The sequence below is a fragment of the Canis aureus genome, chromosome 33 (genome assembly GCF_053574225.1).
Source record: "Canis aureus isolate CA01 chromosome 33, VMU_Caureus_v.1.0, whole genome shotgun sequence".
NCBI classification, from domain to species: domain Eukaryota; kingdom Metazoa; phylum Chordata; class Mammalia; order Carnivora; family Canidae; genus Canis; species Canis aureus.
In genome coordinates this window covers 12,527,073-12,541,491 of record NC_135643.1, presented here as the reverse complement: position 1 = coordinate 12,541,491, position 14,419 = coordinate 12,527,073, and the positions used below count along the sequence as shown (strand labels likewise).

At 35.1% G+C, this 14,419-nt stretch overlaps 1 protein-coding gene across 7 annotated transcripts in view; it reads left to right on the top strand.

The window, feature by feature from the left end:
• Window positions 1-14,419, top strand: part of FAM13A (family with sequence similarity 13 member A) — a 336,858-nt gene that overhangs the window by 71,048 nt on the left and 251,391 nt on the right. The gene's annotated exons all lie outside the window — the stretch shown is intronic.

Below are 14,419 nucleotides of genomic sequence, written 5' to 3'. Positions count from 1 at the left end.
TTCCTGGAATAAATCCCATTTGATCAGGGTGTATGATCCTTTCTATGTATTGTTGAATTGGGTTTGCTAATATTTTGCTGAGAATTTTTGCATGTATGCTTATCAGGAATATTGGTTTGTAATTTTCTTTCTGTAGTGTCCTTGTCTGATTTGGATATCAGGGGTAATTCTGGCCTTATAAGATCATTTTGGAAGGATTCATTCTTCCTTAATTTTTGAAAGAATTTGTGAAGGATAGATACTATATCTTTAAATGTTTGGTAGAATTCATCTGTGAAGCTGTCTGGTCCTGGACTTTTGTTTGTTGGGATATTTTTCACTATTGTTTCAATCTCCTCACTAGTAATCAGTCTACTCAGGTATTCTATTTGTTGTGGTTCAGCCTTAAAATATTTTATGTTTCTAGGAATTGATCTATTTGTTCTGTGTTATGACATTGTTTGGCATATAATTGTTCATAGTGATCTCTTGTGATCTTTAAATTTCTATGTTATCACTTGTAACTTTTCCCCTTTTCATTTCTGGTTTTGAGTGCTTTCTTTTTTTGTTCTTGGTGAGTCTAACTAATGATTTGTCAGTTTGGTTTCTATTTCCAAAGATCGGCTCTTAGTTTTATTGATCTTTCCTATTGTCCTTTTATTCTCTGTTTCATTTATTTCTGTTCTGATTTTTATTTCCTCCCATCTAATTTGGGCTTCATTTATTCTTTTTTCTAGTTCCTTAGGTATAAAGTTAGATTTTGTATTTCAGATTTTTTTGTTCTGGTGGTAGGCCTATATTTCTTTTTTTTTTTTTTTTAAGATTTTATTTATTTATTCATGAGAGAGACACAGAGAGAGAGATAGGCAGAGACACAGGAAGAGGGAGAAGCAGGCTCCACGCAGAGAGCCTGATGTGGGACTCGATCCTGGGTCTCCAGGATCATGCCCTGGGCTGCAGGCGACGCTAAACCGCTGCGCCACCGGGGCTGCCCTAGGCCTATATTTCTATAAATTTCCCTATTAGTACTACTTTGGCTAGCCTATAGATTTTTGAAATATTGTATTTATATTTGTCTCCAGGTATTTTTCATTTTCTCCATTGATTTCTTCATTGATTCATTGGTTGTTCAGTAGCATGTTGTTAGTCTCCACATATTTGATTTTTCCCCCCAGTTTTTTTCCTGTAATTAATTACTAGTTTCATACCATTGTTACTGAAAAAGATGCTTGATATGTTTTTTTTATTCAAGTATAATTAACATGCAGTGTTATATTACTTTCAGGTATACAATCTGATTCAGCAACTCTATACATTTCTCAGTGCTCATCAAGACAAATGTCCTCTGAGTTCCCTAATATTTCATCCATCCTCCCACTCACCTCTTTTGACAACTACCAGTTTATTCTCTATGCTTAAGAGTCTTTTTTGTTTGTTGGTTCTTTTGTTTCTTAAATTCCACATGTCTGTGAAATCATATATTTGTCTTTTTCTGATTTATTTCTCTGATTTATTTATTTCTATCTGATTTATTTATTTTCTATCTGATTTATTCTTACTTCTAAGTCCATCCATCCATCCATGTTGCTACAAATGCTAATATCTCATTCTTTTTTTTATGGCTGAGTAACATTTCATAGTATATCTTCTTTATCCATTCGTCTATTGATGGATATTGGGTTGGCTCCATATCTTGGCTATTGTAAATGCTGCCATAAATGTAGGAATGCTTATATCTTTTCAAATTGGTGTTATCATTTTCTTTGGTAAATACCAGTAGGGGAAATACTGGATCATATGGTATTTCTATTTTTAATTTTAGAGGAATCCGCAAACTGTTTTCCCTAAGTAGATGCACCAATTTGCATTACCACCAATAGTGCCCATGGGTTCCTTTTTCTACACATCCTCACCAACACTTGCTATTTCTTCTGTTTTCTATTTTAGCCATTCTGACAGATGTAAAGTAATATCTTATTGTAGTTTTTAATTTACATTTTCATAATGATTAGGGATATTGAGCATCTTTTTATATGTTTGACCATCTCTATGTCTACTTTGGAAAAATTTCTGTTCAGGTCTTTCCATTTTAATTGGACAATTTTGGGGTTTTTTTTTGTTATTGTTGGCTTGAGGTATTTTTTGTGGTGTTGAGTTTTTTTGTTTTTGTTTTTGGTTTTTTTTGTGGTGTTGTAAAAGTTTTTTATATATATTTTGAATATTAACCCCTTATTTGATATATTATTTGCAAATATCTTCTCCCATTCAGTAGGTTGTTTTTTTGCCTTGTCCATGGTTTCCTTTGCTGTATATAAGCTTTTTATTTTGGTGCAGTCCCATTAGTTTATTTTTGCTTTTGTTACCCTTGCCACAGGAGACCTATCAAGAAAAATGTTGCTAAGACTGATGTCAAAGAAATTACTGCCTATATTTCCTTCTAGAAGTTTTATGGTTTCAGGTCTCACTTTTAGGTCCTTAATCCATTTTGAATTTTGTTTTGTTTTTGTATGATACAAGAAAGTGATCTAATTTCATTCTTTTGCGTGTTGCTGTACAGTTTACCCAGCACCATTTGTTAAAGGCTAGTGTTTTCCCCATTGTATATTCTTGCCTCCTTTATTGTAGATTAATTGACCATAAATGTGTAGGTTTATTTCTGGACTCACTACTTTGTTCCATTGATCTGTGTGTCCATTTTGTGATCCTTGATATAATTTCAGTCTTCTTAAGTTTATTGAGACTTGTTTGGTTTCCCAACATGTGTTCTGTCCTAGAGAATCTTGCATGTACACCTGAGAAGTATATGTATTCTGCTTCTGGATGAAATGCTCTGATTCTATTAAGTCCATATGGTCTAATGGGTTTAAGGCAGATGTTTTCTTGATTTTCTGTCTAGATGATCTAATCCATTGATTTAAATTGGGTATTAAGGTTACCTACTATTATTGTGTTTAATATCTCCCTTTATTTTTTTAAAGATTTTATTTATTTATCCATAAGAGACAGAGAGAGAGAGAGAAGCAGAGACACAGGCAGAGGGAGAAGCAGGCTCCACACAAGGAGCCCAATGCGGAACTCATCCCAGGACTCCAGGATCACATCCTGGGCCGAAGGCAGGCGCTAAACCGCTGAGCCATCCAGGGATCCCAATATCTCCCTTTAGATCTGTTAATATTTGCTTTATATATTTAGGTGCTCCTGTGTTGAGTATAGAAATATTTACAGATGTTATATATATCCTCTTGTTGTTTTGAACCCTTTATAATTACTAGAGTCCTTGGCTTTTATTAGTCTCATTTTAAAAGTCTATTTTCTCTGATACAACTAAGCTACAAAAGCTTTCCTTTTGTTTTCCTTTGCATGGAAGATCTTTTTTAATCCCTTCACTTGCAGTAAATATGTGTCCTTAGATCTGAAGTGAGTCTCTTGTTTGCTCCTTATAGATGAGTGATGTCGTTTTTTTATTTTTTAAATCCATGCACCATTCTGTATCTTTGTATTGGAGAATCTAGTTGGTTTATATCCAAAGTAATTATTGATAGGTAAGTGCTTATTGCCATTTTGTTTTCTTGTTACTTGTTAGCATCTTTTCTTTTCAGCTTCAGGAAGTCCTCGTAATAAGTCTTGTAAGGCTAGAATAGTGATGACAAGCTTCTTTAGGTCTTACTTGTCTGGGAAACTCTTAATAACTTTCAGTTCTGAATGATAGCTTTTCCAGTAGAGTGTTTTTGGTTAGAAGTTTTTTGTTTTGTTTTTTTCCATTGAGCACTTTGTAGGCCAGGAGAAAGTGGCATGATATATTTATTTTTGTAGGCTAGGAGAAAGTGGCATGATATATATATATTTTTTTATAAATTTATTTTTTATTGGTGTTCAATTTGCCAACATATAGAATAACACCCAGTGCTCATCCCATCAAGTGCCCCCCTCAGTACCCGTCACCCAGTCACCCGCTGAGTGAAATAAGTCAATCGGAGAAGGGCATGATATATTTAAAGTTTCTGCTGAAAAATCAGCTGATAGTTTTAGGAAATTTCCCTTGTATGTGATAAGCTGTTTTACCTTTGCTGCTTTTAAGATTCTCTTTAACGTTTGATATTTTAATTAGAATTTGTCTTGGTATAGATCTCTTTGTGTTTATTTTATTTGGAATTCCTGTGTTTCTTGAACCTGGATTTCTGTTTTGTTTTCCAGGTTAGGGAAGTTTTCAACCATTGTTTCTTCAAATAAGTTTTCTGCCCCCTTTTTCTTCTCCTTCTGGGTCCTCTGTAATGCAGATGTTATTTTGCTTGATGTACCATAGGTCCTTTAAGCTGTCTTCCTTTTTTAAAATTATTTTTCCTTTTTCTGCTGTTTGGGTGATTTTTGGTGTCTGTCAGTCAGTGATCCATTCTTCTACTTAAATCTAGTCTGCTGTTGAACTCCTTTAGTGTATTTTTCAGTTCAACTATTCTTCAGCTCTGTGACTTCTGTTTTATATCTTGCTATGTTTTCTCTTTGTTGAAATTCACACTATGTTTTCCATTCTTCCCCCAAGTTTTATAAGCATCTTTATGACTGTTGCTCTGAACTCTTAATCAGGTAGATTTTTTAAAAATCTCCATTTCATTAAGTTCTTTCTCTCAGGGTTTGTCTTGTTCTTTTGGAACATATTCCTCTGCCACCTCATTCTGTGTGACTTCCTATGTTAATTTCTATATACTGGGCAAAATGGCTACCTCTCCTAGTCTTGAAGGACTTGTCACATGTAGGATTTGACCCATGGGACCCAGATGTGCAATCACGCCTGACTTCTAGAGCAAGGCACTCAAGGGACATCCCATATGTGTCCTGCATACACCTGTAGCTGTGGTAGGGTCACTACTGAGAAATGAGGATCTGGAGTATTTGCCCAACCACTGTGGTAGGGCTGCAGTTGTGGCACAAGAGACAGGGCATTCACTTAGTTGGCCATGACGGTGCTGTGGCAGCAATGTACCTACTAGTGGTAGCAGGTTAGTGAGAGGATACCAAGATGACACCCACCAGTACTGACACTGCTAAGGTACAATAAGGCAAAAATGGCATCAGTGCCTCCATCCACAGAGAGTTGCATTAGGCTCCTGTCTCACTAGCACATGCTTTAAGATTTACAATGGATCTTCTTCACATAAGGTCTAGGCACTGTTGAAACTGCTACTTGTGCACTGGGTGTTGAGGCAAGTGTGTGCATACACACCTTTTGCAAGTGGGTTCTTTATTCTGTACAGCTCTATGGTTCTTCTGGATATAAGCCCTCTTGGTTTTCAAAGCCAGATGTTTTGGCAACTCATCTCTCCATTGTAGATCCCAAGAGTTGGGATGCCTGATGTGGGGCACAGACTCCATGGTTCTCAGGAAGCTACATATTTTTGAGATCCCTCTTTATTGTGGTTGTTGTGCTTGAGATGGTTTTTTCTGTATGTGAGAGACCATGTTTCTGCCCCTCTTGTCCATCCCAGCGTTTATAATTTGTTATGCAGGTGCTGTTCCACTATTTTTCAGATCTTTTTCAGAGGAAATTGTTCTATTTGTAGCTGTAGATTGGTTGCATCAATGGGAGGAGATAGGTTCAGGATCTTCTATGTCACCATCTTGAATGCTTATTCTCTTACCACTTTCTTTTAATTCTATTTTCTATGAAATTTTCTCAACTTTATTTTCCAACCTCATTTTTAAAATTTTGGTTTTATATTGTTAATATCCAAAATATTCGTGCTCTTTTTTTCCAAAGCACGCTACTCTTTTTTTTTTTTTCTTATAGCATCCTATTCTTAATCCTATCTTTCTGAAAATACTAACAAGAGTTTTAGTTTTTTTTTCCCCTATATTTGTTTTGTCTGTTGGACTTGTGCATTTCTTCACACAAACATAGGTGATCTTGGTTTTTGTGATTTAAGAAAAACATTTGTAGGGGCAGCCTGGGTGGCTCAGCGGTTTAGTGCCATCTTCGGCCCAGGACATGATCCTGGAGACCCGGGATCGAGTCCCATGTCGGGTTCCCTGCATGGAGCCTGCTTCTCCCTCTGCCTGTGTCTCTGCCTCTCTTTTCTCTCTGTGTCTCTCATGAATGAATAAATAAAATCTTTTAAAAAAAATTTGTATATGGAGACAAGGTGTACTTTTCCTTAGGATTAAACGGTGAGTATAGATGGAGAGAAATGTAACCTATTTGATTTGGAGGCTCACAAATATCCATATGTAGACATATTTTTCTCTTTAGCCATTCTGTTCCTCAAGAGCAGGGAAGTAGGAAGTGTGCTAATGGGCCCATTCTTTCTTAGCAGATTTTCACGAATGTTCACATTTTCATCTGTGCTCCTTGACTAGCCCCTGACTATCTCTGGAGTGCAAGAATCCATTAACAGCATCTAGAACATAAGCCTCAGCCCTCCTGCCTGACTGTGTGCTTGCCTGGATGCATTGGGTGGTGGAGGGCTCCTCCAAGCCTGAGAGGCTTTAGAACACAAGGATTTTTTAGTTACTTGTATTGACTTCCAAATGTCTGAAATATCATCTGCTTCTCTCTTCTCAGCTGTTCTTTTTGTGCCCTTGAGTACTAATACTTTTTAAACATCTTACTGTCATTTTAGTGTATTCTGGGGAAGAAGACTTAATTAGATAAACACAAGTGATCAATCTTTCTCTTAAAATGGATATTCTCCCTTTCCTTTTTCTCCCTCTGTACTTGATTTTAAATGGAACAGAATTTTATAGTAGCAGCTGTGCAAACAATATGTGAGAGTTAAGAGCCTGTGAATTTTAGCTTATGAGAATTTGATAATTTAGACAGCAACTGTTTTTTAAGAAAGCCACCCTAATAATGGGGCCATTTTAATCAATACAATGCCTAATTGTAAAGAAATCTAATTTAATAAACTGAGTTGTGCTTAAGATTGAGATATGTTTTTCTTTAGCACACGAAGAATTTAGCAGAGTAAGTTTGAGTTAAGCCTGTCTTTTATGCATACTATGTATCATAATGCCATTTGTTTTGTTGGAGTTTAGCAGAGTTATTTTGCCTTGCAGATTGTCAAGTACCATGCAAATGTCAGCTAGTTACAATACTAGTTATTAAGTAATCACTCTTTGTACAGTCTGAGCTCCATAGGAAGCATAGGACGCATTTTTTTTTTCCTCTGGATTAATTCCTTCTTACTGAGAAGTTCCTTTTCTTTTAAAATTATTCAGCCCTCAAAAAAAAAAATTATTCAGCCCTCAAATTCATTTCTGTCAAAAACAGAATCATTCTACTAAACTCCATATTTAAGCTTTTTCCATTTTCAGTATGTGCCTTTTAGGTTTTCTTATAAACAATGCCAAATATTTAAACTATTCTGTTTCTCTGGGTAGACCTAAACCCAGAGAAGAGTTTAAGGTTGCCACCTGCATATTTGCCCAAGGAACCAGTCAATCAGATGTGCAAAACCTCCACTGGAATAAATCAGAAATATGGTACCAGGAAATCCAGACTTCCACACCTGGCTATATATTTGATAGCATTTCAGTTAGTTCTACTGCCCTCCAGATCCCTGTGACAGGAAAATCTTTTTTGTGTTTATAACCCCCATGATTTCTAAGATTGTAGATCCTGATAATTAGATTATGTTTTGTTTCCTGAGCACATGTATAAATCTATATTTTCCTTTTTGACCCTAGGAAATAGCATTAAGTAGTGAGTGGAATTATGCAAACTTGGATAAAGAGTCCATGGTTGAGCAGTTAATCTGCATTAGAATAATTCATCTGTGTGTGTGTGTGTGTGTGTGTGTGTGTGTTATTGGCTTATACCTTTTAAAAATTCTTTCATTGTCATTTTAGTGAGGTATTAGGAGGAAAGTAGATAAGCTTCTTTTCAACCAAAAGGCCTCCTCTGACTTTTTCTTATACTTGATTTTAAAGTTAAAAGAATTTCCTTAGAACAAATATATTGAGACACAATTTATACACCATAAAAATTGCCTCTTTTAAAGTATATAATTCAGTGGGACTTAGTATATTTAGAATACAGCCATCACCACTATCTAGTTTTAGAACATTTTTATCACAAAAAAAAAAAAAAAAAAGAGAGAGAGAGAAACTCCAAATCTCATTAGCAAATACTCCATCCCTTCCTCTGCATCTCTCCCATTTTCCCCAGGCCTAGGCATATACTAATCTTTCTGGCTTCATAGATTTGCCTGGGTTTATGGACATTTCATGTAAACGGAGTCACACAATATGTGGTCTTTTATGACCTATCTTTTACACTTAGCATGTGTTTCAAGGTTCATCCATGTTGGAATGTCAGTACTTTGTTCCATTTTATGACTGATTAATATTCTGTTGTATGAATATTTCACATTTATCCATTATCAGACATTGGATTATTTTTACCTTTTGGCTCTTATGAATACTGTTATGAACATTTATGTACAAGTTTTTGTAGGGACATATGTTTTCTTTTTTTGGGGGGTGGGGGGACATATGTTTTCATTTCTCTTGGGTACCTACCTAGGAGTGGAATTGCTGGGTCATGGGATGACATTGTTTAACATTTTAAGGAACAGTTTTCCAAAATAGCTGTACTATTTTCCATTAATATTAGCAATGAATGAAGATTTAATTTTTCTACATTTGCCAACACCTATTATTGTCAGTATTTTTAGTTATCTTTGTTATCTTTAGTTATCTTTGTATCTTTGTACTACTATCTTTGTAGTACAGACAATAGATTTTTTTTTTTATGATAGTCACACACAGAGAGAGAGAGAGAGAGAGCAGAGACATAGGCAGAGGGAGAAGCAGGCTCCATGCACCGAGAGCCCAACGTTGGGATTCGATCCCGGGTCTCCAGGATCGCGCCCTGGGCCAAAGGCAGGCGCTAAACCGCTGCGCCACCCAGGGATCCCGACAATAGAATTTTTAATAGCAGAAAGATTATGTGCTTAAAGAGGAAAAGAAAGAAGAGACCAGCTGCTTAAAGGCCAAAAAAATAATGTCTGTTGGGGATTTTTAGAATGAGTTGTGAATTAAATGAAGTCCTCAGTAAATTCTGTATTTTTTACTAATGTTTTTGTGTGAAGAATATCTTATTTGAGCTGGAAGAGAAATAGAACAGCCAATAAATGAATTTATATATATATATATATATATATATATATATATATATATATATATACACACACACACACATATATGACACATGTACATATATGTATAATTTGTATTAGAAAATCAATTCACGTAAAATAATGAAAGTTTAATGAATATCAATTTGAAGTGATGACAAATAATTAGTTTGCTAGTCACCTATAGCTCTGCCCTAATTCTGTTAAGCTGTATTCTCAGTACCAGTATTTTGCTAAGCCCATGAGAACCCACTCACCTTTACACTGAGTCCATAAACAATTTAAGGACTTAAGAGAGAAAGAAACAACATCCAACATAGGCTTAAAAACTCTGGGTTTGATGGTTTATCTCGTTTGACACCAAATAAGTTTACTTACAGCTGAGCATTTAATCACTAGTCTTTTACAGGGTGAGAAACTGGTGGTAAAGTGATTCCCACTGAAATTACACTTACTGTACTTTGTCCATTTAATGTAGCACTAGATTTATGGAACGAGCCAAGTTTTGTTAGCTGGGATGTTGCCAATATTGTTCAAGATTAGCATATTATATTATAGGAGGCTTCCCTTTCAAAGTGGTAAGATTATTTTTTTCTATTTTCCTATGTACTGACATTCCCACATAAACAGGTTCTTTAGCATTTAAATGCTTGTGTCTAACATCTAGCTGAGATATGAGCTCTCAGTTTTTACTTTACATTGACTATTTTATATGTTTCTTATATTTTTATCTATGCCAGCCTGCCCCCAGCAAGCACTCAGTAAATGCCCACAGAATAGACTTGCTGATATATTATTTAGGTATCATTAGGAGTATTTTATCCTGGGACTGATAGGTAAAGTATTGTGTAATTCTTTTTTTTTTTTTTTTTTTTTATCCCAGAGGCCTTTGCCTTTTCATGCAGCTTCCTTCTGGGAGCCAGGAGTATCAGTGTAGATACTGGATAATTTGGTAATAAACATACCTCTGCATTTCATAGAATCTAATCAGAATAAGATTTGTAGTTTCATTAATATCTAAGAATAGACAGTAATTTATTAAATTTTATTAGTTACTTTATCATCCTGTCCTTTCAGAAATTTGTGCGAGGTCTAGAGAACTTTGGCATGGGCAAGGGTTGTAAGAGAGCTATAAAAATAAAACTTTTCCTTTTATATAGAAATATACCAATTCCATTAATCAGAAAATATAATTATGTTGTTTAGATAAGCTCTAAAGAAGTGATTCCATTCCTGGGGTATGAAATGCAGGGGTAAAACCCAGGCTAATCCAGTGTAGCTGGGATTTTATGATTATTTTTCTCATTCTTTCAAAATGCATATTTAGAAAGAAATATAATTAATGTTTTGTTCTCATGTGTTCTACACAACATTTTGTGCCCAGACATTCATGTAGGTTTTTATTAAAATGTTCTCCCATATACAGGAACAAGGAAGCTATAATTTATCATAAATAAATTAAGATTCCCACCCCCATTACTTACCAATTCTGCTTATTCATTTGTTGATTCAGGAAACATTTGTTAAACATTTACATGTATGAGACAGTGTGATGGTTGTTTTGTAATAATGATAATAACAATATATAACTTTGTTAGTGTGCCCTGATCAGATCACATGTTCTGAGATCAGACTGCTGTTTGAATTGCAGCTTGGCTACTTGGTAACTGTGAATATAGACAAGTTAGTTAATCTCTTTCAGTCTAATCCTCTCTAACTGGAGATGTATTAAGCTCCCATAGCTGCCATGACAAACTCCTACAAATTTAGTGGCTTAAAACCACACAAATAATCTAGTGTTTCATGGGTGAGAAGTTTGTGGGCTCAGCTGGTGTCTGTACTCCAAGTTCACAAGGCCAGAATCAAGGTGTCAGTCAGCCTGGGTTCTTAGCTGAAGGTTCCAGGGGAGAAACTGCTTCCAGGCCTATTTGGATCTTTGGCACTCTTCCATTCCATGTAGTTGTAAGGCCAAGATCCTTATTTTCTCTCTGGCTTCTTCTTGGCATTAAGAGGCTGTCAGCATGCTCAGGCTTGTGACCTTTCTTCATCTTCAAAGTCAGCAGCAGCTTATTGTTCTAATAGATTAGCAAATTTTCATAAATCCTTCGTAAGGCTTAATGAGGAAATAAAAAGCTATTTCGATAAATCTGGCACCATGAGGGTAATATTTTGGTTCTTTTAATGGCTGACCTTCTTGTAGCTCTAAGATGTATATCATGGTAGAGATTAGCATTTTGCCTGTTGTTTGGGGTTTTTTTCTCCTTGAGGCTAAGGTCATAAGTACAGTATAACTTCATGGCCCTTGAAAGATTAAAGCACATGAAAGCACCAGGATAAATATTCAGATTAAAGTGCCATTCTATGATATAGGTTCAGCATTGCTGATTATGATCATAATCTTTTTTTAATAAGAACAAATACTTGTCACATGGTTCTGTGTTTGCTACTTAATCTGTTATGCAAAAGTTTTTATGGTACAATCTTTAAGTGCTGAGTAGTTTTCTCTGTTTACTATGTACACTCTGTTTGTTGTATGTTTGTGTTTTAGCATAAGAAATGGATCAAATTTAGCTAACAACAGATGAAAGCTTTCAAGAAAACTTATATAATTTGAAGTTCTTGTCCTAGGAGAAGATTAATGTTAAGGAAAACGATGACTATTTCAATTATTAACGATTATTCCATCTGCAAAGTTTTCTCAAACCTTTTGGCTCATGAATTATATTCTCATTTTTATTCCGATTTAATTCTAGAAAAACCTATAAGTTTCAACCATTAAAATATTTTGATACAACTGCAAAGGGGCATTTCACTTCTGTTTCTGAGACCCTTCTGTGGAATTTAATTGCTAAGTTATCCTTACCCTCTGACCACCAAAGGACACTTTTGTTATCATTTGAATACTCTGTGATCCCCTTCCTACTTAACACTTCAACTCAGCTACTTGTGTAAATGAACTAAATTATTAAGTATTTCTTCAAGATACATTTGGAATATAGATGTTTCTTTTTTTGTATACTAGTTTTACTTTTATAAAAGCATGAAGTTTTATTTCAGTGCTATATCCCTAGATATATAGACACATAGAAAGCATGTGATAAATAATATACATAGTGTGCAGTAAGTATGTTATAAATAAACGTGCCCCCAAATAGAAGCATTGCTTACTTTTTTTATAATGTGAGACTTTGAGGAAGGGATCATAAGTACCAATATCAATACAAGAACACAAATGACAAGGCAATGTTCATTATATTTAGGTATGAGCAAATGAAAAATAACAATAAGCAATAATTATGATGAACTTTTGCTCTCAGGTAGCAAAAGGCACATTTATACCAACACTGCTCTCCCCCCCACCCCCACCCCATGCTGTGCTGGGCATACCTCTAGTAGATTGATTGATTGATAAAACGGGATTTAATTTATTTACTTGAGAGAGAGCAAGAGGGGAAAAGAGAGGGAGCCAAAGAAGAGAGGGAACCGGAAGAAGCAGACTCCCCACTGAGCAGAGAGCCCATCAGAGCTCAATCCCAGGACTCTGAGATCATGACCTGAGGCTTGACACTTAACTGTCTGAACCATCCAGGCACCCCTGGAAGCCTCCTTTGAAGGTGTTGAGCAGTTATTTTCATTTATAGGAAGTCCTGAGATTGCTGCAGCCTGGGTAGAGCAGTGATATTTACCACATTTCTAGAAACAGCACAAATTACAGATTCTCAGTATGTTAACACATAATTAGTAGGAAGAGAGGTGACAAGAAATGTTATGCTAATAAATCAAAGTCTTTACTGCACTGTCAGTGTACTTGAAGCATGGGAGGCAAATTATGAATATTCAGGTTTCAAAGTCAGTGTGTTACAGTTAAAGCCTCTGAAGTAGAGGACATACTCTACTAGTGAGGGAATTGATGAATATATCTTCTATCATAGACAACAAAAGATATTTCTCAACCACTTTTTATTTTTGAGAACATATTTGATGGTTCTTCCATTCATGCTATAGAGGAATTCTGTTTTGTTCAGGTTGAAATTCTCTGGATGTATCTGTCTCCCTTCCCATTACTCATCAGTTTTATTTCCTGGGAAAATTATTTATATTTCAAAAATTGGAAGTAAATGATGAAAGAGCTCCCTCTTTTTCAAAGATGTTATTGTCATAAACTCATAACTGTTTTCAATACTTGTTTTATTTGATCTGGTATCATCACATATTAGGATCTCACTTCACTGCCTTAGGATTTGAGGTTTCATTTCAGAGCCAGAAGGCTAATGGCCCATTATCAAGGCTGTTGGAATGCTATTGCCTGTATCCTTAAATTCTGGAATTAAACCAGAATTTTAAACCACAGTTTTCAATAGACAAAACAGACCCATGAAAACATCCAGTTTCACTTTGGATTAGTCACTGTAAGAAAATTAAAAAGGCAAAATAAAATCCATTTTCTGGTAGTTCATATTTCTTTATAAGCATAAAGGTATGAGAAATGGGTAGTTTTCAATTAGTTTTTAATCACTCCAAACTTAATTATTTCCATTTCTTACATAGGATCATAATACAGTGGAAAATAATGCCATCATAAGCAACATATCACATGTTTTTATGGGTTATCATAGTAATTACATATGATTTCTTTTTTAAAAGTAATTTAAATTAATGTGAAAATTTTCTAATATCAAGAAAACTATTTTGCCCTAAACCTTGTATAGATTACTGGATCACACTGTTGGTAATCAGTGAGAAATAATTACTCCAATTATAAATAGAATGTTCTCCTAAATGATTTTTAAAAAGATTGAGGTTTACACATTTTGACATTGCTATTTTTAGCAGCATCCCTTATTCTAACATTCATAAGAGGAAATGGGCTCATATTAAAAGACATTTCATTAAAACCTCAGTGCTCTCATAAAAACAAATTAATTAAGGTAAAGTTAAAGAACTCACCTAACAAGTAGTTGCATAGCACTATTTGTCAACCTCTCTGTTTTGAGTACTTTGCAATTTGAAACTCACTTAATCCTTGTCACTTCCCTATGAGACAGTTAATATTCCTATTTATAAATGATGAAATAGATTTTAGTATACAGTCTAAGGTCACATAGGTAGCAGGTGACAGAACCAGGATCCTAACCCAGGAAGTAGCTCCTGGGCCTACCTTTCTATTCCTTGCTCTGCAGCCACTCAATAACACTTTTGGTGACTTTCTGAATGTTTTCAGGATTTTCACTTCCTTCGATGGCATCATGTTATGCATAAATTTTGTGACACTGACTAATCCACTTCCTTTGCATTACATTTGCCTCATGGTG